Source organism: Podarcis cretensis (assembly GCF_951804945.1).
Source record: "Podarcis cretensis genome assembly, chromosome: 10".
Taxonomy (NCBI): domain Eukaryota; kingdom Metazoa; phylum Chordata; class Lepidosauria; order Squamata; family Lacertidae; genus Podarcis; species Podarcis cretensis.
Window position 1 is genome coordinate 21,298,783 of NC_137179.1, and position 25,448 is coordinate 21,324,230.

A 25,448-nucleotide genomic window follows, 5' to 3' on the forward strand; every position below is an offset into this window, starting at 1 on the left:
AATGAAATGAATTCTTACTTAATAACCCTCCCAGGGCCTCGCGCTTAATATTCAGAGGTGTGTCAAATAAAGAAATAATTAGTTGATGTTTCTTAGAGTATGTAGCTGTAAAAATTTACATCCTCAAAGATTTTCAGTATTTCCTGAAAAAAAGTTCAGATTCAGCCAGTTCTGACAGGCTTTGCCAGTCTGGAACTCTCCAAATGCTTTGGATCACAACTCCCAGAAGCCCTGGCCGCCACCATGATGAATCATCAAGATGACACTTAGCAAAGGTTTAAAGTGACGCCACAGCACTTTTCTGATGGCTTCACCACTTTACTTGGCAAGAACAATACTCAGCTTCTGGTTCTATTACTGATGTGGAGATTTCATATTATGGTTAATTTTCACCTGTGACTCTGAGTGTGCTCGCAAACAGTGTGGATCAAATGCGTATGTACTATACATTGCCCAAATCCAGCTCATCATATTATTTCGTCTGGGAAATTGCCTAGCAATTTTTCTGAGGAAGAAAACATGTTTCTGTACAATTCTGTTGTTGTATAACAACAACAACAACAACAACATATTATTTATACCCCGCCCATCTGGCTGGGTTTCCCCAGCCACTCTGGGCGGCTTCCAGCAAAATATTAAAATACAATAATTCATCAAATATTAAAAGCTTCCCTAAACAGGGCTGCCTTCAGATGTCTTAGAAGAAGTCAGATAGTTGTATGACTGAACAAGAGACATTAGAGTGCTGTTTGGTGTATTAAGCCCTCTTTTTTCATTTTTTTATTATTATTAAAGTTTTCTTGGTTTACAAAGGTATGCGCAATGTCTCTTTTTTCAAGTTACATTTTCCATAGGTCAGTTTCATTTGTTGAGACATTAAGGTTACATTAGTAAGAAGGGGGGGGGGGGAGAGGTGAAGGGGGGAAAGACGAGTGGGGGTGGGGTAGGGAGGCGATGTTTCTAATTTGCTTAATGTATGTGTGGGGTTTTGTGTCAGGCCCTGGGTAAGCATCTGGAAACCCTGGAATCTCCCACACTCAGAGATTGGGGTGACGTGCATCAGTATAAAACCCATACATTGGGTATTAGGAAGTTATTCTGATCCCTGTCCTGCAGGTTTGAATGGAAAGACTGTATCAGTCATTGCAGCACAATTCTATACATCTCTACTCAGAAAGAATTCCTAATATATTCAATGAAGGTAACTTCCAGGTTAAATGGGTATAGGACTGCAGGTTGAAATCCTCTGCTAACTCACCTCCAGCTATAAAAAGGCATAGGATTATAGCATTGTTGTTGTTGTTTTTAAAAAACATATTCTGAGGAGCCAGGCAGGTAGGAGCCAGCTGAAGGCAGACATGTAACATATAAATTCTTCAAGATATATTGAAATAAATCAAGTACAGTCATACCTTGGTTTTTGAACAGCTTAGTTCTCGATTGTTTTGGCTCCCGAATGCCGCAAACCCGGAAGTGACTGTTCTGGTTTGTGAACTGTTTTTGGAAGCTGAACATCCGACGGGGCTTCCACGGCTTCCGATTGGCCTCGGGAGCTTCCTGCAGCCAATCAGAAGCCGCACTTTGGTTTTCAAACATTTTAGAAGTCAAACAGACTTCCGGAACGGTTTCCATTTGACTTCCAAGGTACGACTGTACCATCATCTTTGAAAATACATATCATTTTGTAAAATAGGCTTTGAAGCTAAAATCTGTACTTTTAAAATTATTATTCTTAACAAAATAATTATACCAAACTCTAACTAGCAACTACTGTGTTGTCTATTGTGTATAAATACATGGAATGGACTAATTGCTTCTTCCTATCTGCCCTGTGCCCAAGCAACCTTGAGAGAGCAGGTGCCTTTTTGTCAAAGAGAAAAAGCTTATTATTTAAGATTTATGTCATAAGAGTGGATGCCAAGTACTCTTACACAAGGTCATTCAGAGACCCATTGTTATTCCACACGTGAAAGTGTTAACTGTGCTTCATTAGGAAGGGTTTTCTCTCTCTTTTATTTGGGTTTATTTCCTATTTGCTTTGCAGCAATTAAGTATTGCCTGTCCGACCTGTGCGGAGAGATTTGTCACCCTGAGAACTATTGTGATGGGTTGGCAGGCCATATATAACTTAACAAATAAAATAATAAAACGAAACAGCCAGTAAGAGAGACAAGGCGAGCTACTAAAATTAAATCATAAATCACACCGAGTTGAATTTAGTAGGATGCAACCCAGAGTCGACCTGTTGAAATTAGCAGACATAAGTTAGGCACATCCGTTCATTTCAAGTGCTCTACTCTGAGTAGGACTAACATACTGCTACGACCCACTGTCTCCTTCATAAAACAAGAATTTCTTCAACAATTCTCAGAACACTGTTAAGTCAGCTGCATTTCTTGGGTCAAGGTGTTCTGTCATCTGAGAGCAGCCACTGAGATGGCCTCTTCCTCCTCCTCTTCTGCTCACTTGTGCTTCCGTGATTACAAATACAAAGAAAGGCTTTCCAACAGATCTTTGCAAGCAGGCAACATAATTTGGGAGAAAAGTACCTGGAATCTACGCCATTCAGGGCTTTGAAAAGTGCACACCAACAACTCTGAATTGTTCCCAGAAACAAAATGTTGAAACCTGGGATATATGCTGTTATTGTTTCATTTAGATATTTATAAACTGCACCTTCCTGTAAGCTATCGCAAGACTCAAACCACTACCTTGCAATGAAAGTGTCAGACATCTCAATAAGAGCTAGTTGGCAAAGAATCTCAGGTTCCAAAGGTCTGTCTGAATGATAGTTTTTAGGTGGCATCTGAAAATGGGCATGGATGGACCTCTATTGGCAAGGAGTTCCACAGGGTAGGACCTGCCACACTAAAGGCTCGGTCCCTGGTAAAAGCCAGGGGCCACCAATAAGTGATTTTTTCCCTGACAATTTAATATTTTTTGTTATAGCTGATCAATATGGTTGGAAGTTAAGCAAACTTCATGCTGCTGAAGATGCCTTATACCGCGTCCGGCTGCTGGTCTGTCTAGTTTAGTATTGCCCATATGGCATGGCAGCAAATCTCCAGGATTTCAGTTAGAGGACCCACCCTTTTTGCTCTATCTGGAGACATTGGGAAGTGAACACACTATGCATGCAATGCAGACTATGACTGTTCAGGTAACGATGCTTGTCAGTTAAAGGTCCATTAGGTCCAGTCGTGACCGACTCTGGGGTTGCGGCGCTCATCTCGCTTTATTGGCCGAGGGAGCCGGCGTGCACCTTCTGGGTCATGTGGCCAGCATGACTAAGCTGCTTCTGGCGAACCAGAGCAGCGCACGGAAACACCGTTTACCTTCCCGCCGGAGTGGTACCTATTTATCTATTTGCATTCTAACGTGCTTTCAAACTGCTAGGTGGGCAGGAGCAGGGACCGAGCAACGGGAGCTCACCCCGTCACGGGGATTCAAACCACCGACCTTCTGATTGGCAAGTCCTAGGCTCTGTGGTTTAACCCACAGCGCCACCCGCGTCCCTCGTCAGTCAGTTAAGATGTCACAAAAGAGCTTTTTCCTCCTGTTTGAGAGAGAAGGGCACATGCACCTCTTCTAAGATCATACGTGTCATACGTGTCATCTGTAGTTCTGTGAACGTGTGTGTGTGTGTGTACCAGATTAATCAGCGCACTTGCTTGGTCAATCAAAAGTTTTATATACATACGTCCTGATGAATCCAACTGCTAAGTGCTTAGACGATAACATATTTTGGTTAATAGAAACAGAATGATACCGAGAACACAGGGCTTCACAGTGTGATGAGAAAATTACTCAGGGGCAAGGACTTTGGAAATGTAACTCATGCTGCACAATACAATAAGGCTCATTATAAGCAGAACCCTGAATTGCACAAGGCTGTCGGGTTGTGTTGAGTGCATTTGGAAACCTGCAGTGACTTCGCACCAGGCAGCGAGCGAATGCGAAGCTCTTATGGATGCTGTGCTGCCAAAATAAAATGAAATAAAATAAAATAAAATCACAATTGAAGCCCGCTTGCTTTCATTCCGCTGATACGCAGATCTCAGTTCCCAGCTTGCTGATAATTGTGCCTAGTTTCTGCTGCATCACTAATAAATTTTCATGTTCAGTTTGAGGTTGCCCGGCTACTGTTAAAAAACCACGCACCGCCCATGGTCCCATGCGACTCCAGTGAACAAATTTCAGCCACTTGGATTATGTAGCTACTTTCCAAGCAGTTTTGCAACTTGGAGAGCATCTCCAACAATCCAGACTTGCCTTTGAAGCAGCTATAGAGGTTCCAGACTTTTCAGATCTTCTAGGAAGGCAGCAAAGCTTTGGTGAAGTTGGCTGAGTCACAGTGAGTTGGTTCTTGCAGTAACTTGACAGTATCTGTGCTCCTTTTATGTGATACTTGACTGAATTCTCTGCATCTGATGACTGGCTCTGTGGGGTCCAACATAGCTCTGAGTTGTTTAAAGAAGAATGGGAACCTTTTACATAGTACTTAAAGAAACAGCAAAATGAACTGGACTCCTGAGCAGGTTTTGAATAAATATCCACAAACTTCTTATTGTTAATATATAGATAGATAAATTAAGGATCTTTACAATTTTATAATAAGCAGTAATTAAAATGTGCTGAAAAACCAGAGAAAGGAGCTGAGGAAAGTCTGGGGGATGGGCGGGTTTTTCTTTTTTGGGAGGAGGGAGGGAAAAATGGGGGGGGGGGAATGAGGATGTTATGTTTTTGATAAATTGTTATGTTGAAATTCCTAATAAAAATATTCAAAACAACAACAACATAGCTCTGAATTGTAAAGAAAAAAATTATATCCCCCTTTTGCTGGGGAGGGGCTGCAGCTGAGTGATAGAGCTTCTACATCACATGGAGGAGGAGTTCCTAGGTTCAGTCCCCAGCATCTCCAGGCAGAACTCTTCCTTGAAATCCCAAAGAATCACTGCCAGTCAGTGTTGACAAGAATGAGCTAGATGGACCAATTGTCCAACTCTGCATAAGACAGTTTCCTGTCTTCCTATGGTTCTTCTGCATCAGATATCCACAATTCATGAACCATCTGAGCCAAACGTAGCTGAACTCCATTTTTTCCCAGTCCAAGGCAAGCAGCAAAAATGGAAAGCTTACTAGAGTGCTTTGAGGGCCACATTGAAGGTTCACTCAAGGTCCGCATGCCAGCACCTGCACACACAGTGGAGGGGAGCGCACACAAACATTGGACAGCTCTCCCTTCTGCCATAGGAGATGCTCCTTCTATGATTGGTTTTACACCCATTTATTTGCCCAGGCTTTCTCTGACCATGGAATGTGGTTGCTAAATTTGTATTCCACCCCCCCCCCTCAAAATGATATGTTTAGCAATGCTTCCCCATTGCTGTTATTCTATATTGAGATTTGTATACCGCTTAGAAACTTTGCTTGAATGTTAAGCAGGTTATAAATGAATAAACAAACTCCCCTCTGCCACACACACACACACACACACACACACACTTAGAAGCATTTTTACTTTCTAGGGCAGCGCTGGTGTAGGAAGGTCCAAAAGCAAAGCACCGTTTGTCTTTGCAAAAAGGAATAAACAGAAATCTAGCGTGGTACCATGGCTAGGAGATCTTAGAGCACTTCTTCCTGCTTCCTAAGAAGTACAGTGGTACCTTGGAAGTCAAACGGAATCGGTTCCGGAAGTCCCTTCACCTTCCAAAATGTTCAGAAACCACTCTGTGTAGAAGCCTGTAGAATCATAGAGTCATAGAATCGTAGAATTGGAGAGTTGGGGGGACCACGAGGCTCGTCTAGTCCAAACTCTGCAATGCAGGAGTCTTTTTTACAAGGACCAAACCAGGATGTAGAAACAAAGAATAATCAAGCATATAGGACAAAACATGATAGCTTGGGAAGACCACACATCTCATGCAAGGAAGTCCTTCCCAGGGACTCCTTCTCAGGCCCAGCCCTGCTGTTATGCAGAGTGAGGTAGCTACCTCAGGCAGATTTCGGGTTGCATGAAAAGGCAGGAAATAGTTTGTTTTTATTGTATTTTTCAGCTCATGGAGGGAGACAGCAAACTAAATTTAATTTTTGGCAACCATGAGCGCACACACTCTTCCTTGCTGATCCAATTGTGTGCATAATTGCATTCTCAACTGCTCCCCCCCATCCCCTGCCACAAAGCACAGTTTTAATATGCATGAGCAAAAAAAGTGTGCAGTTAAGCTGGTGGCAGAAAGAAAGAAAAAGTCAGATGAGCAAAATAAATACAAAACTGCCCGTGGCAATACCAAACCGAGAATATGGTACTTCCGAGATCAGTTATTTGCTTTGCACAGCCAGAAGAAAAGCGGTCTCTAGGACTAGTTATGTCACTGAGATGGAGGAGAACAGCGGGGACCAGTCCATTTACTATGTTGGGTCAAGCTGCAGCATCTTTGAAATGCCTGATACTGGATCTTGATGCTGGAGCAATTAAACAAATTGTAGAAGTGTACCACCCTATGCTCATAATGATTTGCTGCTGGAAAAAGGAATCTGCACACCTACCTCAGTAATGCTACATTGCCTAGCAGAGGCATATTGGTTTGTTTTTCTTTATTTTATTTCATTAACTTTATAAGCCACTGAATTGTAAAAACAAACCTCAAAGCGGTTTACAAAAAGACAAGGCAATAAAATCGAAACAGATTTTACAACCCTACTGCAAAACATACAAAAGTTAGAATACTAAAACAGATTAAAATAACCTCAGCTTTCTAAGCATCTGGGTAGGCTTGTCTAAAAGGGAATGTTTTTAGCAGGCACCGAAAAGATTATGGCGAAGGAGCCTGCTTAATCTCAATAGGCAGGGAATTCCAAAGTGCAGGGGCTGCCCAATGATCGAGTTCTTACAAATGTGGAATGAGAATTATGTGGCACCTGTAGTGCCAATTCTGTTGATCCCATCATCCCTGACCACTGGTCCTGTTAGCTAGGGATGATGGGAGTTGTAGTCCCAAAAACATCTGGAGGGCCAAGTTTGCCTATGCCTGATCTAAATGGTCAAGTGGGTACATGTAAGGTGATCTTGCACCTGGAGACATCAGGGATTGAGCCTGGGACTTTTGGCATGCAAAGCAGATGCCCTGCTCCTAAGTTACAGCCCTTCCTCTTAAATAAGGACTGATTTAAACAGGAACGCAAGATCATCTTTGGTTCATCTAGCTAAATATTACACATACTGACTGGCAGTGGGTCTCCAATGTTTCAGAGTGGGTTCTGTCCCATCCCTACCCGGAGATACTGAGACCTTCTGCATTTAAAGCATGTGCTCTACCACTGAGCCTTTCGTCCTTCTCCGCAGTTAAAGGCCAACCTGGATAAATAATTTCATAGGTGTAAGGTGAACATTGCCAATCAAATACCAGCCAAAACCAAAGTATAAAGTGTGGGGGTGGGGTGGGGTGTTTTCAGATGAATACCACCTGAGGAATTTGGAAAAATACCAAATCACTTTGCATAAGACCAGTGAAATTTCCCCAGAGGGATCTGCACATTTGCTAAATAAATCACTTCAGTGATGTGTCGCTGAATACCAGAGTTATTGATCTGCTAGGTTCAAGGAAGCCAGCAGAACAAAGTCTCCTGTTCCAGAATAAACAGAAAGTCTGGTGTGGCTTTGGGAAGGAAAGCACAACATATTTCAGCTGTTATTACACTTTACCATCCATGTATTTGAATTGCAAAACAAACAAAAAAACCCAGAACTTGAAAAAGCTGAACATGTTCCTAATTATTGTGGAGGAATGATTAAACTATTTGCAAAGGGAAACATTGCCATCTAGCTTCCATTGCCCAAAATGTCATTGTGCTAGGTTTATTTACAAAGTTTGCTTATATCAATTACTGAAGGAAATATAAGCATGAAATGAAAGGGGTTGATGGGAGTTGGAGTCCAAAAATTCCTTGAGAGTCACAGGTATATAGCTGGATGGGAAATTGTTCAAATTTGCCCCCTGTAGATTGGAGATTATTACTCCGTTTCTGTGGTCATTAAATGAATAAAGTATCTCTACTGAGAAAAATCCACTAATGTGGGTCTCTGGTGCCATCTTGTGTTTGTTTTGTAAAATTTCATTATTCAACAAACTTGAATGCATTTCTAACAGCTAAGACAAAACATGACCATTTTGATACATGAATCCCGTTTATCAGCTATAATAACAAATAACTTCCTCTGTGCCCTCCATTGACTCATTCAACTTTGTTGAAGTAGCAAGGCTACTTCCATTCAAAAATGGGAGATTTGTGGAATGTAGTGGTGGAACGAAACACACACACACACACACACACTTTATTCTGTCCTCAGCAAAATGGCATTGTTTGTCATTCTACAATTACAAAAAACTTTTATTTTTAACAAGTTCCTTGATTGGGACAGTAAAGCACATTGTTAACAGAAACACACAAACATATAATGACAGTGGTACCTCGGGTTAAGTACAGTACTTAATTCATTCCGGAGGTCCGTTCTTAACCTGAAACTGTTCTTAACCTGAAGCACCACTTTAGCTAATGGGGCCTCCTGCTGCGCCGCTGGAGCACAATTTCTGTTCTCATCCTGAAGCAAAGTTCTTAACCTGAGGTACTATTTCTGGGTTAGCGGAGTCTGTAACCTGAAGTATATGTAACCTGAAGTGTATGTAACCCGAGGTAGCACTGTATAGGATAGATTCTGAAGCTGAGGCTCCAATACTTTGGCCACCTCATGAGAAGAGAAGACTCCCTGGAAAAGACCCTGATATTGGGAAAGATGGAGGGCACAAGGAGAAGGGGACGACAGAGGACGAGATGGTTGGACAGTGTTCTCAAAGCTACCAACATGAGTTTGACCAAAATGCTGGAGGCAGCGGAAGACAGGAGAGCCTGGCGTGCTCTGGTCCATGGGGTCACAAAGAGTCGGACACGGCTAAACAACAACAGATATGCATAGGATTGCATGGCTGCAGTTCTGGTCACCTGGCTTCAAAAGGGCAGTTGTAAGAGTTGGGAAAAGTTCTGAAAATGAACCACCAAACTGATGAAGGCTGGCTCCCTGCTTGTGGAATCCTCTCCCCAGGGAGGCTCACCTGGCACCGTCTTCATTAGGCAGCAGGCAAAAACATTCCTCTTCTCCCAGCCCTTTGGCTAACTAAACCATCTATGGATTTTTAAACTGGTATGTGTGTGCGTATCATTATGATTGTTACTGTTGTGCATTTTTGTGTTTTTATATTGTAGACCTCCCTGTGACCCGCAGGTGGTGGTACTGTTGTTGTTGGTATCCGTCTGTCTCCAGAGGCGATGCCGTGCGCCTCTGGGGGGTGAAGTCAAACCACTGCGCCAGCAGCACCCAAGCAACTCCCTCCCCAGGATGCAAGCCTGGGAATTGCGTGTATGGAGGTCCTGGCCAAGCAACGTAACGGAAGCAGCTCGGTCGGCGCCGCAAACTGAGCTTAGCCAAGCGCCACCTTCGCCGCTGAATCATCAGCCTGCGCGCGCTTCCCTCCCCTCCCGGAGCTACCAGGGCGGAGAAAGGAGGAAGCGAGGCTGCCTAAGGTGCGCGCCGCCGAGAGCAAGCAGCGCCCCGGATAGGGCTCCTGAGAGGCCCGTCTAAAGGCTCAGCCAGTGAGGGAAGCCGGAGTTGGGTTGGGAGGCGGGCACCCGGAAGAGAAGATGCTCTGTGCTGCGCCTGAGGCTCTCCAACTGGAAACGGAGGGGCGGAAAAAGGCGGCTGCGCGCGGGCACCATGTTTCAGTTTTTGGTGAGTCTTTTCTCAGGGGCGCAGAGGCTGGGTTGGCTTGGAGCAGGGATGGGCAGGCGTCAGGATCGAAGGTGCCCTTAGGATCTCTCTCTCTCTCTCTCTCTCTCTCTCTCTCTTTCTATCTCTCTCTCTTGCTCAGATCCCCCAACCAGGGCCGAGCGCAAAAGAGCACATAGTTAGAATGGGCACAGATCCCCGTTTTCCGTTCCAGAACTTGAGCTCAACTCGCGGTGCTTTCAGGGTAAAGTGTCCCTCGGTTAACTGTCTTCCTTTCATTAGTTGGGAAGGTCTCTCTGTCGCTGCCGCTGTAAAACAGAGAGGGAGTCAAGAAACTCTTACCGATTTGCTGTACAGTAGTAGGCCACCCGGATTTCGACCAGTTGATCCCGCGATCTACTGAGGGCAGAGGAAGAGAGGCGAATTTGCAGTCACATTGGGCCTCTAGAAGAGAAAGAGGGTGGTTTGCCTACGAAAGACACCCCCACCTTTTAAATGAGCAGAGGAATAAATTAAGGCATCGAGAGGGGAAGCCTGTAAGTGGGAGTAAACCCCAAGAAAAGCAGTGGGGTAGGTGTGTGTAGGATTGCACCGTAAAACATTTATTTGGGAGTGTGTCCCTCTGACTTCAAACTTCTGAGTAGATACACAAAGAAGGTTGTGTTGTGAGCCTGGAAACTTATACAGTCGTACCTTGGGTTAAGAACTTAATTTCTTCCGGAGGTCCGTTCTTAACCTGAAACTGTTCTTAACCTGAGGTACCGCTTTAGCTAATGGGGCCTCCTGCTGCCGCCGTGCCACTGGAGCACGATTTCTGTTCTCATCCTGAAGCAAAGTTCTTAACCCGAGGTACTATTTCTGGGTTAGCGGAGTCTAACCTAAAGCATCTGTAACCCGAGGTACCACTGTATATCCCTTCCCATGCCCAAGGTCTGTTGTTTATTAAATTTGTTGGTCACTTTTGTCTTGCCCAGGCCAACTCAAAGCAACTTACAAACAAACAGAGACAAAAACAGAGGCGTCTAATGTTTCCCCATCCCAATTGTTCCAAGGATGAAAGCTTTCTCCTGACCCACATTTGTGGCAGCTGACAGCAGCTCAGTAATATGGCATCTATTTGGCAGTGTCTGTAAACTGCTGTTGTAATCACACTGTTCAGTATTTTCTCAGCATCATTTCACATGGGTTAAGTGCTCTTCTGTTCCACTTACGAATCATAAGGGCGGAATAACTGCTCTGAGGAAGGTCTGGCCAGCCTAATGTTTTCTTTCCATTAGTGATGTCTTTGGAAGCTCACAAGCAGGGCATCAAGATAGCAGCCATCTCCCCTTGGCTGTTCCTAGCACCTTCTTGATACATTCCTGGGCTTATTTTGTCTTTTCAAACAAATCAAGCTGCTTTCCCACACAGTCGTCTTTGTATGCCCTCTGCCTTAAGCTATCTATTTCATGCAGCCTGACAACGCTTTTCAGAGGCCGTACAACCCCTTAACATATCTCAGAAAACAACACTGGTTGTTGTTTCAAATAAGGCCATTTAAATGTGTCCTGTATATATTTTGGAACTATTGGACCTGTGGGTCTCCAGATGCTGCTGAACTTCATTTCCCATCAGCCCCAGCCAGCATGGCCAGCAGTGAGGGATGATGGGAGCTGTAGTCCCAACAATGTCTGGAGGGCTATAGATTCCCCACCTCTGCCCTGCTGGTTGCTGCAGTAGGCTAGATCATGCCTGATGTGTTCAATAGCGCATCTCAAAACTGGGTGCTCCACCATTTTAACAGTGCATTCCTCATTATTGGGGACCAACACAATTACTAAGTGCCTGTCAAATTTCCCCTTGGGATTCCCAGGACTATGATCCATTTGGGGGCCTATGCAGTTTCCTTTTAAATTGATGCAACAATATCTTTGCACCAGTTTTGCTTAAGTGTTTTGGTTTAGCGCCTGATATTTGTTAATGCATTTTGACATATTTATCCCTGTGACACAGTGAGGCAGTTTGCTGGGCCAGTGGTTGTTAGTGCCCACAACATACCAGAAGCTCCCAAGCTGTGGGTTTCCTTTTTCTTTTTCTAGCTGTCTCTAGAAAAACAAGATATCCGTACCATATCCAAAGTTCAACTCGTTTCATGCCTGATAAGGTGCATGCCTTCCACTCTTCCCCTGTTTGTTTCACCGAGCTGCTGCTGCTGCAATCCTAGACCCACGTACCTGGGAATAAACCCCATTTGAAATCAGTGGGACTGAACAGCATAATTCTGTGCATGTCGTCTCAAGTCCTTCGGGAGGGGGCTGATGTGCTCTGGTCCTGTTTGCTTGCAGGCTTCCTGCTGGCAACTGGTTGCCCACTGAGAACAGGATGACAGAGTAGATGGACCTGTGGCCAGATCCGGCAGAGTTTTTCTTATGTTTCAACCTGGATGTTGACTTAATGAAACTTCAAATTTCTAAATATTGGTTCAGAAATGTAGTCACACCCTCATGTGGATAGGTAAATCAGCCACATGTATCAGTGCACTGCAAATAATGTACAGTCATACCTTGGCTTACAGACGCTTCAGGTTGTGCGTTTTCGGGTTACGGATGCACCAAAACCCAGAAGTACCGGAACGGGTTATTTCCAGGTTTCGGCGCATGTGCAGAAGCACCAAATCGCAGCCCGCATGTGCACAAACGCGGCGCTGCGGGTTGCGAATGCTGCAGGTTGCAAACGTGCCTCCCGCACGGATCACGTTCGCAACCCGAGTGTCCACTGTATTACATATATATTAGCAAATGCAAATCTTATGCACATTGGTGTTTTCTCTTGCTGTTTTCCGTGATGCATAGTTGCTACCCTATTGCAAAGCAACTACTGCTTGCTCCAGTGCCGTGTTAAAAAGGAAAGGTGGGATGCTGGAGACGGAATGGTTTCTGGCCAGGGCATCTGCACCAAGAGCTGAACAACTTTCCAGCATTTTCAAGTGAAACATTGAGAACTGGAATCACAGACTTGTAGAGTTGGAAGGGACCATGAGGGTCATCTAGACCAACCCCCTGTGATGCAGGAATCTTTTTCCCAACGTGGGGCTGAAACCCATGACCCTGAGATTAAGAGTCTTATGCTCTACCGAATGAGCTATCCATAGTCAGTAGAAGTCTGGATGTCTGCTGGTTGGCCATTATAATCCAGGCAGGCCAGAGATTCCCTTCAATCACCTGATTACTCGCCTCCCTGTCAAGATCTTCTATAATGGCTCAGAATACTAATCCTAGCCACCCTTGAGCTGGCCACATAAGCACTTTAAAGCCATTTCTGTAGGGAGGGGTCAAGCATATGCTTAACTGTCCCATTGAAATGAACTGTCCCATTGAAATGGAAATACGTGCTTTAATTTTCCACTGGATTGTTCCTGCTGTATTCCTGGGACTCCCTTGGGCAGCTTATGACATCCCTGATTCTTACACTTCTTGAAATACAGTGCCACACAGATGTTTGCTTTCTGAGCTTTGGCTATATTTTGATCAGGCATTAGTAAGGTGCATGTAAAGTTCAGAGGTTCACATGTCTCCTTTCCAGTAAACATTAGGCCCATGGTCTCATAAACAGAGCTACTGGGTTTCTTATTGAAAGACATTCTGTGTGCTTGAACACAGATCCTGGAGTACAAGAGGCAATTGAATTGCATTGTTATTCCACCCTTCCTCCTGGGAACTCAGGACACAAAAGGCCATAGGTCAGTGGAAGAGAACATGTTTTGTATTCTGGTCTCTAGTTCAGTCTTTGGCACCTCCACATATGGTTGGGAGATACAGCCGTCTGAAACCATTGAAAGCGACTGCTGGTTAGCATAGATAGACCATACTGAGCTAGATGGACCAGTGCTCTGACTCAGTCTAAGGCAGCGTCCTATGTCCCTGCCACAATCCTGCGAGGTAGATCGGGCTGAGAGTGAGTGACTGGCCCAAGGCAACCATGAGATGAGCCTGCTGGATCAGGCCAGGGGTCCATCTAGTCCACCTTCCTGTTCTCACAGTGGCCAACCAGATGCCCAAGCAACATAATCTCAACATAACCATTAAAAAGGATTCCTGAAAATACAGGGAAGTAGAATAAAATATGTCTTAATCAGCTAAAACAGTCCGGAAATGGGGGTATAGAATGAACAGTTGGTCTGCGCCCTCCAACATCCTCTAAAATGTGCAAGAGTTCCATGGAAGACACATAGGATGGCAAACTGATGCGCAGAAGGTTTTTGAAGTTTGGGCAATCTGTGCTTTGGGTGTGGCGGCACATTCCCTTTGAAATGTGCTCCCAGTGAACATCAGACGAGTACCTACTGTATTTTTCGCTCCATAGGGTGCACCGGACCATAGGGCGCACCTAGTTTTTAGACAGGGAAATCAATAAAAAAAAATCCCTCCCCCAGCCCCAAAGAGCAGTGTACAGGCTGTGCACAACCTCTCCCTGCCTGCATTCGCTCCATAGGATGCACACACATTTCCCCTCAATTTTTGGAGTGGAAAAACTGTGTCCAATAGAGCGAAAAATACGGTAGTTACTGGCATTTAGGCACCTACTTTAAACTCATCTGTTCACCTAGGCTTTCCCTGGGAGGTGATCTTACTATCTTCTTGCAGCACAGTTTGGAAATCACAATCCTACAAATCAGCCCCCAGGCAGCACATCTCTCTGTCCAGTTTTAATAAATTTGCTCTGTGTGGAGGGTCTACATGTTAAAGTTCTGTTTTTTGTTGGGCTTTGTATGTGATGCTCCTGGTGATTGTCGCTCAGAGACATGCTTAGAGAGTCTTGCAACCTTTAAAGCTACTTTCTCTAACCAGATTCCTCCAGATGTTTTTTGGACTGCACTTGAGCATTGGTCAGGCTGGCTGGCTTTGATGAGATCTGTGGTCCCAAACATCTGGAGGATAACCAGACTAGGGAAGGCTGTTGTAAATGGCATCCTGTGTCCATATTTAATTCCAAGTCCAGACTTTTAATTAAATTATTGTGGGTGTTTGTGTAATTTTACAGTAAATCAAACTTTAATTTGTTTTTCTCTTTTATTTATACAGCTACCTAGCTCAGATGCTGATCTTTGTTGAGAGTCGGGCTTTTGTTGTTGTTGCTATTGATTTTCTTTTTTTAATGCTTCACAATCCAAAGCAAAGTCGGAATCGTTCGAAGGACGTCTCTTATTTCTCTGGCTTTGTCTCTTATTCCTTTGACAAAACGACAGATAAGACTCGCAACAGAGAGGGCATCCTTAAGTATTCTTCTTTGATGGAGTAGATGTCTGATGTTCTCTTGCGTTGCAAATCCACAATAAAAATCACTTCTGTAGAAGACTTTCTGATTAGTGTCTGAGAACCGGAAGAATGGAAGAGGGAAAAGCTGACATATTCAGCCTTGCCTTCTCCCCTGTTTTGGTAACATACAGTGTCGGGACTCGGCTCCTTCCTAGTTAAGACTGTTGTAGGCAGATAAAGGGATAATCTCATAAACGGGGCTTTTGTTTTTCAAAGACCAAAGTAACTATGTGCTTTTTTAAAGGACTATGCATAAAATTAGGATAACTGTGGGAAGCCCTATACATTCCAGCCAATGTTTTGCAGTCCTCACTTGGCATGCAAATTGCCGATTGTCAAACGGGCTGCCAGCTTTTTCCCTCCTAAGACTATTTAAATCCACTTGCAGATGCCGCAGCAAGTAAAAAGTACTTTAAAATATTGGAAGATGAGCTGTGTGTAGGCCACAGGGGGAGGGTATTTTGCTTCAGGAACTGACCTTTTATGAACTCCGAAATAAATGTGCCAGAGTACATGGTTGCCACTACCCTAAACTCAGGGTGGGATTCAGTGTTGTGCTGTGATGAACTTTCCATTTGCACAAAGCATCGCAGCTTGCCAAATAGAAACACCACCCCTTTCCCCATCTACATGCTCTGTTACCAGGCTTCACCTGACACAGAATGCCACGGAACACAGAATCAGGATGCAAGATGGCCTTAACAGAATGGAGAACTGGGCCAAAATTAACCACTGGCCTGATCTAGCTTACTATTCTTATGTTCTTAACATAAAGATAAAGGTAAAGGGACCCCTGACCGTGACTGACTCTGGGGTTGCGGTGCTCATCTCGCTTTATTGGCCAAGGGAGACGGCATACAGCTTCCGGGTCACGTGGCCAGCATGACTAAGCTGTTTCTGGCGAACCAGAGCAGCACACGGAAACGCCGTTTACCTTCCCGCCGGAGCGGTTCCTATTTATCTACTTGCACTTTGACATGCTTTCAAACTGCTAGGTGGGCAGGAGCAGGGACAGAGCAACGGGAGCTCACCCTGTCAAGGGGATTCGAACCACCGACCTTCTGATTGGCAAGTCCTAGGCTCTGTGGTTTAACCCACAGCGCCACCCGTGTCCCATCAACATGAAGATAGGTGTGTCCAAATAAACCGGATGTCAATGAACAACAATTCCCCTCTTCCCTGGCTGCTGGGAGTTGTAGTTCAGCCACATCTGGGTGGCCAAAGTTTTCCCCACGACTAAAATAGACAGAGCCAGCTGAGACCATGTTGTTCTCATATAGATATTTGATCTGTGGTTAGCTTTGCCCGTTGACATGTTCCAGCAATTGCCTCAGAGTCAATTTTTCCGACCACCAATCGATGGAATGGTGCCGGTACGCATTTTATGTTCCGTTGGCCTGAAAGCAAAAGAGTTGGGGGGGGAGGGGGAAGGAGGAGTGAGTGGGTGCGGCTTTTGAGATGCAATCTGTTTCCACACCACACCCCTCGATACCCGCAAGTACATGGCAAGCGAAGCAGGACACTGAGGTCCATAAATCTGTTTTCTAAGAGTGGAATGGTAAGCATGACTGTGTTGGAACCAAGATAAATTAGGACAGATGTACTGAAATGCTGGATGGGCAAGGAGCAGCAGTTTGGATTAAGAGTAGGGATATATATATATATATATATATATATATATATATATATGGATGGAGCTGGATCATGAAATGGAAATCTTGTTAGGATGTTAGTTAAAAGAGATACGGTGCCGATGTGAAGCATTTTTTGAGAAGAGTTGGATGCAAATGATGTCTTAGCTTCCAGCTAGACTAAATGTCTCTTGGCCTGTTTCAGGCACTGCACTATTTCAGAGCAAGGAATGCGGCAAATAACTTTGGGGTACACTGTGTGTTTTGTGACTGCACATTCATATGCAGCGGAGTCCAGCAAATCATAAACAAGGCAATGTTCTTTGTTTAATGTGACTGTAAAAAGAAGCCAGTGACTTGAAAAACAACAACCTACCGTATTTTTCGCTCTATAACACACACGTGACCATAACACGCACATAGTTTTACAGGAGGAAAACAAGAAAAAAATATTCTAAACGAAACAGTGGATGTATGATTTTTGTGGTTCATGCTGTGGCCACAGACGTGATCTGACGGTGAGTTTGGGGTAGCCCAATGCAAAAATCCTGAGGATCCATGTGGATCCATGCTTTGTAACCACGTTTTTGCGCCATTGCAGCCCCATGAAACTGGGTGCGTGTGTGTTTTTTGGTGCAGGCTGTAGCCATGGATATGCTATGTGATCTGATGGTGAACTTGGGGTGACCCAGTGCAAAAATCCTGGGCATGTTTTGGAGCGAAAATTACGGTATTTTACTTTTGAAACTCAAGAGTGTTGGTTTTGCTGTATGAAAGAGGATGGCTTTTTTTGTTTGGAAATTGGCCATTGTGTCCTGGACTGTCCTGAGACTGTGATTCGTAAGTGACCACCAGACCATGCAAGCCACTAGGGGTGTTTTTTGAGAGCTGTAGCAGGACAATCAGACTCAAGTTCTGGCACCGTCCTCAAACTGGCTTCATTCATACATATACACGCAGAGCATCTTCAAGGGTAGCAAAAGTCGCATATATGCGTAAAATAACATATTACACAATGGGACACGAGTGGTGATGTGGGTTAAACCACAGAGCCTAGGACTTGCCGATCAGAAGGTCGGCGGTTCGAATCCCCATGACGGGGTGAGCTCCCGTTGCTCGGTCCCTGCTCCTGCCGACCTAGCAGTTTGAAAGCACGTCAAAGTGCAAGTAGATAAATAGGTACCGCTCAGGCGGGAAGGTAAACGGCGTTTCTGTGCGCTGCTCTGGTTCGCCAGAAGCAGCTTAGTCATGCTGGCCACATGACCCGGAAACTGTACGCCGTCTCCCTTGGCCAATAAAGTGAGATGAGTGCCGCAACCCCAGAGTCTATCACGACTGGACTTAACAGTCGGGGGTCCCTTTACCTTTACCATATTACACAAAGTAAAATGGATGTAATACAAACTCATTTTTTAAAAAACAAGGCAGTTTTATAGGAACTTTTATCAAGCACATGGCCATGCAACCTGTTTGTTTGACTTTCAGCACTGAAATGAGTATTAGACCATGTTTATCTTTGTGTAGCGCTGAAATTAGTATTAAATACTGTTTAGCTGCATGTAGCACGTGTTAATTAATTAATATCAAAACACCCACATGGGGGGCGGGGCGGGCAGAAGCTTTGTTAGCTTTTCAAGTAAAATTTAACCCGTACAAGAAAATGCATAACAAGAATGTTGCCTGTTAATGTGCCAATTGACGAAAGTAAGTGCAACGTACCATCCTCCCGAAAAGTCATATCTTAAGTTAATAACTGATGGCATGGAAAAGTGAGCAACCAGTTTTTAATTTTCCATAGAACCTTCTTAATCAAGGTATTTCCCCCAAAAGAATGTGTTTTATGACCATGACAGAAGACGCTGGCTCTCTTTATTATTCTGTTGCGTCCTTGCTGCCTAGTAAGGTAAAGGTAAAGGTACCCCTGCCCGTACGGGCCAGTCTTGACAGACTCTGGGGTTGTGCGCCCATCTCACTTAAGAGGCCAGGGGCCAGCGCTGTCCGGAGACACTTCCGGGTCACGTGGCCAGCGTGACATCGCTGCTCTGGCCAGAGCCAGAGCCAGAGCCGCACACGGAAACGCCGTTTACCTTCCCGCTGGTAAGCGGTCCCTATTTATCTACTTGCACCCGAGGGTGCTTTCGAACTGCTAGGTTGGCAGGCGCTGGGACCGAGCAATGGGAGCGCACCCCGCCGCAGGGATTCGAACCGCCGACCTTTCGATCGGCAAGCCCTAGGCGCTGAGGCTTTAACCCACAGCGCCACCTGCGTCCCTAGTAGCCTGCTGCCTAGTAGCCGGATGTTAATTAGGAAACAAGCCATACTTAATTATTATTTCTTAAAGTTGGCATTCCGATATTGGCACACCAAGCTCCAATCCACAAGCAACTTTATGTGCAAGATTTTAAGGGTTAGGCAGATTGTTTGCTAGCAATCTGACATTTTCAAAATCTGTTCTGCCCTGAGGCATTGTTGGGAGAGGAGGCACACTTCCTGTCCCCTCCCCTTATTTCTCCTCTGACCCAAATCCTGCCTCTTGTTCTTCCACTTCTGCCAAGGACTTGGAGGATGACAATTTCATTCCTTGCTGGAAGAAATGATACTCTAGCAAGGTGGGAAGAAACCCCATTTGAAGGCAGTTTCTCCCAGGACCTAATGGCAGCAGATTAAGAAGTGGTGGCACCAGAATCTCCAGAGGGGAAGCAGCACAATGCAATCCAGTGAATGTGGGCAGAAAGAGAAGTTCCCATCTTCCTCTAGCCTAGCCTTCTCCTTCCACCCACATGTTAAGATGCTATTGCCAACCCCAATCCCTAAAATCTTGAACTAGAAGTGAGTGAGGACTTCACTGCATACTTGTTCTTCTCAGATGATGACTGGAGAGGCATTTAGGTGCCTAGCGTGAGGGTAACATGTATGCTTTATAACCTACAATTTCTTCAAGCCAATCTGGTGTAGTGGTTGAGAGTGTTGGACCAGGACCCAGATGGCCACAATTCAAAACCCCATGCAGCCATGAAGCTTACTGGATGACCTTGGACCAAAAGGGATTGTGAAACTGAGTTTTTCATGGCACACACAATCCGAAATTGGGCTTGCTCTCCTGTTGCAAGCACTAGATTGACTAGCTCCTACAAAGTGTGATATATGAATTCTCAGCTCTTGAAATAGTGTCCCCACATTTCCAAGTTTAATTGTTTAAGGCAATTTTAACTTTACTGTACGTATTTTTTTATTCCACAGCTCTTTCTACACCCAGTGGCAATAAAAATCTGCATTTCTTTTGTGGCTGAAAAATAGATCCTCTTGTGGTTAAACCAGCAACCACAGGCATTGAAATATTTTCACCACTTGGCGACACATTTATTTATCCATTTAACATTGCAAGATTTGAGGACTTTATCATCCAGATGGAGGAGGTTTACAAGGCCCAAGCTCTCAGATGCTGGACTGGGAAAAACAAAAACCCTTTTGCATAGAGTGGTCACTGCTGGGTTAGGATAAACCTTTAGTCTGTCTTAAGTCAGGGTTTTGGAATCTTTTTCAGCCTGAGGTCCACATTTCTTCATGGGTAGTCTTTTGGGGGCCATATACCAGTGGTGGTTGGGAGCGGATGCAAACGTAGAAAGAGAAGTGGATGAAACCACTGTGTGTTTCTACCACACAAAAGTCGATATGTGTACAGACACTTTTCCCCGCCTTCCTTCCAGGAAACCAAGAGACCTTGTTGGTGTTTAGTGGCACATTTCCAGCCAGGCAAAAACACTCAAGGAGGATGTGTCCCGTGAAAGACATGTGCAGCCTGGGGAGAGTTCTGAAGGCCACATTTGGCCTCTGAGTCTGTGGTTCCTCATCCTAGATCTATGACAATTTCATAGTGGGCAGGCAGTCATATTGGATCCAGTATCAGTTGTCAGGGCATGGCATGGTTGGACATCCACCAAGGTCCGTGACCTGGGAAGGGGCCCACCACAGAGACCCTGCCAGCTCTACTCCCCCTCAGTTTAATTATTGGCACCCCTTTGATCGCCTGTGCTCCAGCCCAGAGTGGATGAGTTGGTGAGAGGGAATTGCAGCAAAGAGGAAGCAGCGGCCATTGTTCACTTTCTCCTTTGCAAGCAGCAATGGCAGTAAGGAGAAGGAGGGGAAACCCCCCCCCCAATGCCTTTAGCATGTTACATAACATCACCACTCCCATGAAAAAAATCCCCTGGCGCTTGTGAAGTGCTAGGAAGTGTTTGAAATTTTTACAAAATTCCTGCATTTGTACTGAAAATCATGACTGAAGGAATTAATTACAGTATTTGCTACGTAGCTTAACTTCCGAAGTAAGCATTATGAGCAGCAGAAACCACTTGGCAAAAACCAGCAGCTGAGAATGTGACAAACACTTTAATGAGTATCAGGTTTGTTTTGAAACTGGCAAAAAGTTGTTTTTTTTTTTGTTTTTTTGTTTAAAAAAGCTTAATGGAAAAGAAGTTATATCCTCAAGCACATTCACCAGATGGGAGAAAAGTATAATCCTTGTCTATCCTTTTTATTTCTTCTTTAGGTTGGTTTTGCACTTGGCAATGTAGTTGGGATGTATCTGGCCCAGAACTATGATGTAAGTATTATTTTGCTAGTTTCCTACTGCTGAGCTTCTATTAACATTGTTTATGGGGTTGCAGTTTTATGGTAAGGCAGTTCCATGTTCTGGTTCATACCATTTTCACGTGTTCACTTAGAAATCCACTCTGTCCTGTTTCCTTGTTAATCTGATATATTTTAAAACTCAGTACCAGTTGTCTATCTGCAAATTTTGAAGCGTAAGGAGCCCATCATGACAGACCCTATATCCATACCCCTATGGAGAGTCCAAAAACGGAGTCAGCTGCATTGACTCTTATCTAACACACTTAAAAAGATAAGAAGGGCCTGCTGGATCAGGCCAGTGGTCTATGTAATGTAACATCCTGTTCTCACAGTGGCCAACCAGATGAAGCCCATAAGCAGGACCTAATGTAGGCGCTTCCCGCCTCACACAGTTGATGAAGGAAGGCATGCCCACACCATTTCATTGTGCAGTATCTTTTTCTGCCCTTTTAGAGTTGGCAGCCATTTTGTGTTTGTAGCCTCCACAGCAGCCATTTTGTAACAGGTGCCCACAGCAGTTTCTCAAAATCCCAGTGCTTCCACTGGCCCAAAAAGTTTGGCAATGTCGGACTTCCAGGTTGGCGCCATCGCCGAATGGCGGACTCCCTCCGAGCTCCGGAGGGAGTCTGCTCGGCAGGGGCTGGGTTCTACCGCGCCGGCGACGCGGGGACCCTCAAAAACCATGGGCGCTGAAACCCATGGGCATGGTGACTCGGCGGGCACCGTTTGCGCCCCCCCGACCACGTGAAGGAGCCTTTTTAAAGGCTGCGGAGCGGGTGACGGGGGGTGGTGGTGCTGTGAGTCCTCCGCTTCCCCTGCCGAGCGAAGCCGCATGCCATTTGGCGGAGAGCGCTGACTTCTTCCATTGAAAATCTGGACTTAAAAGAATAACCCGTGAGTAATTGGAACTTGGATTAAAAAGGGGAATAAATTTTTTCTTAAATTCGGAGCGAGCGGGGGAGGTATAAAAAGGAAGTCAACCTCCCCCCTGTTGTAGAGGAGCTAAAGCAAAGGACCTGACAACTAAGATCGAGTGCAACCTTTTTTTTTGATAAAGATATTAATTTCGCGATGGAAAACTATAAGCTGGGCTGGAGGAGAAGAGTGGAATGTGAATTAAAATACACCCCCCCCCCGGAAACCCCGGGAGCGATCCATGAGAGCGCCTGGAGAGGAGAAATAGAGGTTTTGACAGCTGTCAAAGGAGCTGCCAAAACTGAAGAACAAAAAGAGAACTTTGTTACGAGGACTTTGCTGGTTACATTTGTTATAAATTGGATATAAACTGTTTAAAACAAGGAATACTAAGTTACTTTGACTGGTGGGTGAGATCAGGAATGAAACTGAGTTACTATAATCCCTCTAGAGGAGCTGTGGGTTATTACAAGTATCGCTGGCATGGAATTTGAATCGGACTTTTTATCTCCAGGGAAACTGCAGAAATGGAACACTATTTTGTCTACAGAGGTCTACACACTAAAGGAGACAATAACAAAGCCTCTGTAGAGGAATTACAAGCTTTTTGGAATTAGAACATTTGTGCAGGAGAGCAGGGGGGAAAAAAAAAGAGGAGAAGAGAGAACAACAAGAACAACAAGAATAACAAGAACTGGACAAAGTTGGAAGATAGACCCCTTCCAAGATTGGACATTTGAAATTAAAGATGATTAAAAGATGGTAAAGACTATTAAAAAGACGGCAAAGCGGACTGGTGAAGGATTATGGCTTAGATGTGGGAGCTCCAGGAGACAGTAGATATTGATGGACATTGGGAACGCAACCGGGAAAGGGGGGAGGGAAATTTGGAATCCAAAGGGTGTTAAATTATATTTTATTCTTTTTTTAATTTTTTTATCTTAATCTGTATTTTATATTAAAGAGGGGAACTCGTGGAAGGGAACAGGTCGATTTTAGGGGATGGGAAAATATTTTTTAATTTGGGTTAATGATAATAATTTTAAAATTTGGGGTAAGAATTTGCTGAATCTATTTGAAAGAATTGGAATATAAGAGGGGGTGGGGAGGGGGAAGTCCTGGAAAGATGATATTGAAAATAAGGCCTTAAATTTGGATGCTTTTCTTTTTTTGTTATATTTGAAAATCTTTAATAAATATTATTAAAAAAAAAAAAAGGTTGGCAATGTCATTGAAATTCTACTCAACATAATCCAGAGCAGATTCCAACGTATAGTTAGCAGAGTAACAACTTAAACACGTTGCAGGATTCCCCAAAAATAGACCAGAGGCAATTGTATTTCATTCAGTAGAGTTTTACTGCTGCTGAAGGCAAATGAGCATAGTGGTCACAAATTCAATACATTCAGGATTGGCACTGTCCATAAGAAATCCAGTTGCAGCAGACTTAAACTTACAATAACTTATAATAAGTGTAAACCCTAACACTAAGCAAACTATGTATAGAACACCAGAACAAAAGAGAGATGGAAAGAGAGAGCCCTGTTGTAGGGTTTCAGAACCAAACAATAATTCTCTTCCCCCTGCCCACCCGCCAAACACCCAGCCTTTCTTACTACACAGACTGATGAAGATACCGTATTTTTCGCTCTATAAGATGCACCAGACCATAAGACGCACCTAATTTTTGGAGGAAGAAAACAATAAATAAAATATTCTGAATCTCAGAAGCCAGAACAACAAGAGGGATCGCTGCGCAGCGAAAGCAGTGATCCCTCTTGCTGTTCTGCCTTCTGGGATAGCTGTGCAGCCTGCATTCGCTCCATAAGACGCACACACATTTCCCCTTACTTTTTAGGAGGGAAAAAGTGAGTCTTAGAGAGCAAAAAAATACGGTAAATAGAAAGCTTGCTCACTGCATTGTGACATTTTGGTTGGCCTAATGATGGTATCGCCATGCTACAGACGAGGAATTCTGTGAACAGTAGAAGATTCTGATATCCTGTTCTGCTTTCAAATAGGTTCCGAACATTTCAAAGAAGATTGAAGACATCAAGAGAGACGTGGAAGCTAGAAAGAAGCCTCCGAACGACAAATGATGTTTACCTAGCCGTCTCTGTATTAAATGTAGATCATGTAGTTTTGCCACTAGGTCGCAGATGCCAAACCTTCATGTGGCTTTTCTGGATTTCCTCCAGATGTGTAGTCTTGAAAAACCAAGCTGCCCTCAGGCTGAAGTGTCACCACATCCAAGGGACCTTCTAGCACTTTCTGGATATTTGACTTCTTTTTCTTTCTTTCTTTTTACCCCATGTGTAATAAGAAAAACCATGCAGGGAGAGACTGAGAGATTGGACTATTGTTCTCAGTGTTTGTTTTCAATAATATTTTCTATTCAGTATTAATTTGATTTCGGAGTAGAGTAATGAAATTAATTATTCCAATGTGACAATCAGTAATGGTCTGGCTGTAGAAGTGACTCATGAAAGAAATTAAAATGCATCAGGAATTAGCATCCAAAGATTTTTAATGGTATTTTTAAAATTAGTTCAGTATTTTTTTGTACAACCTATTTGTAACATACTAAATAACAGATAAAAATCCTCCTCTCTTTCCCCCCTCTGAAGTGAGAGGCTTTTAAATTTTATTTTAACCTTCTTGATTCTTGTGCTGTGTATTTTCCATGCAAAAGGTCGTGTGAATTATTGAGCAAATCAGAGAACTCTGAAATAGTTTCCGGTCTTGCTTTCACCCGTTTTCTTCTCTCAGGCATTTTGTATGGTTGCTCCTTAGATTCAACATTGGTTGCTTTTTTAAAAGTCTTACGACATGCCCAATAACAAAGTTGTTCCCTGTGAAGAGGACTTGTCTCTCAAACTACTTTGAGAATTGTAACTCTGTGAGGAGAATTTGAGTCTCTTGACGACTCTGAACACTCTTAACAAAGTGCAGCTCCCAGAATGCTTTGGGGGAAGCCATGACTGTTTAAAGTGGCATAACAGTGCTTTAAATGCATGGTGTGAAAGTGGCCTAATTCTTGTTTTGTCCCTGGTCTGCTCTCTGCTGATTTCCATAAGGGAAAAACATTCCATAAGGGAATGTTTTTGCTTCCTTTCCCAGAAATGCAGAGTGTCCATTCTGTATACACTACAAGGAAAAACTGAGGGTTCCCCCTCCCCCAACCTAATTTTTAAG

General features: G+C 44.1%; 1 long non-coding RNA gene across 1 annotated transcript; it reads left to right on the forward strand.

Moving 5' to 3' along the window:
- Nucleotides 1-9,608: 9,608 nt before the first annotated feature.
- LOC307225298 lies at nt 9,609-24,879 on the forward strand. The gene is made up of 3 exons (XR_013842827.1): nt 9,609-9,784; nt 21,256-21,309; nt 24,275-24,879. It is a non-coding gene; the product is annotated as an uncharacterized lncRNA (long non-coding RNA).
- Nucleotides 24,880-25,448: the final 569 nt, after the last annotated feature.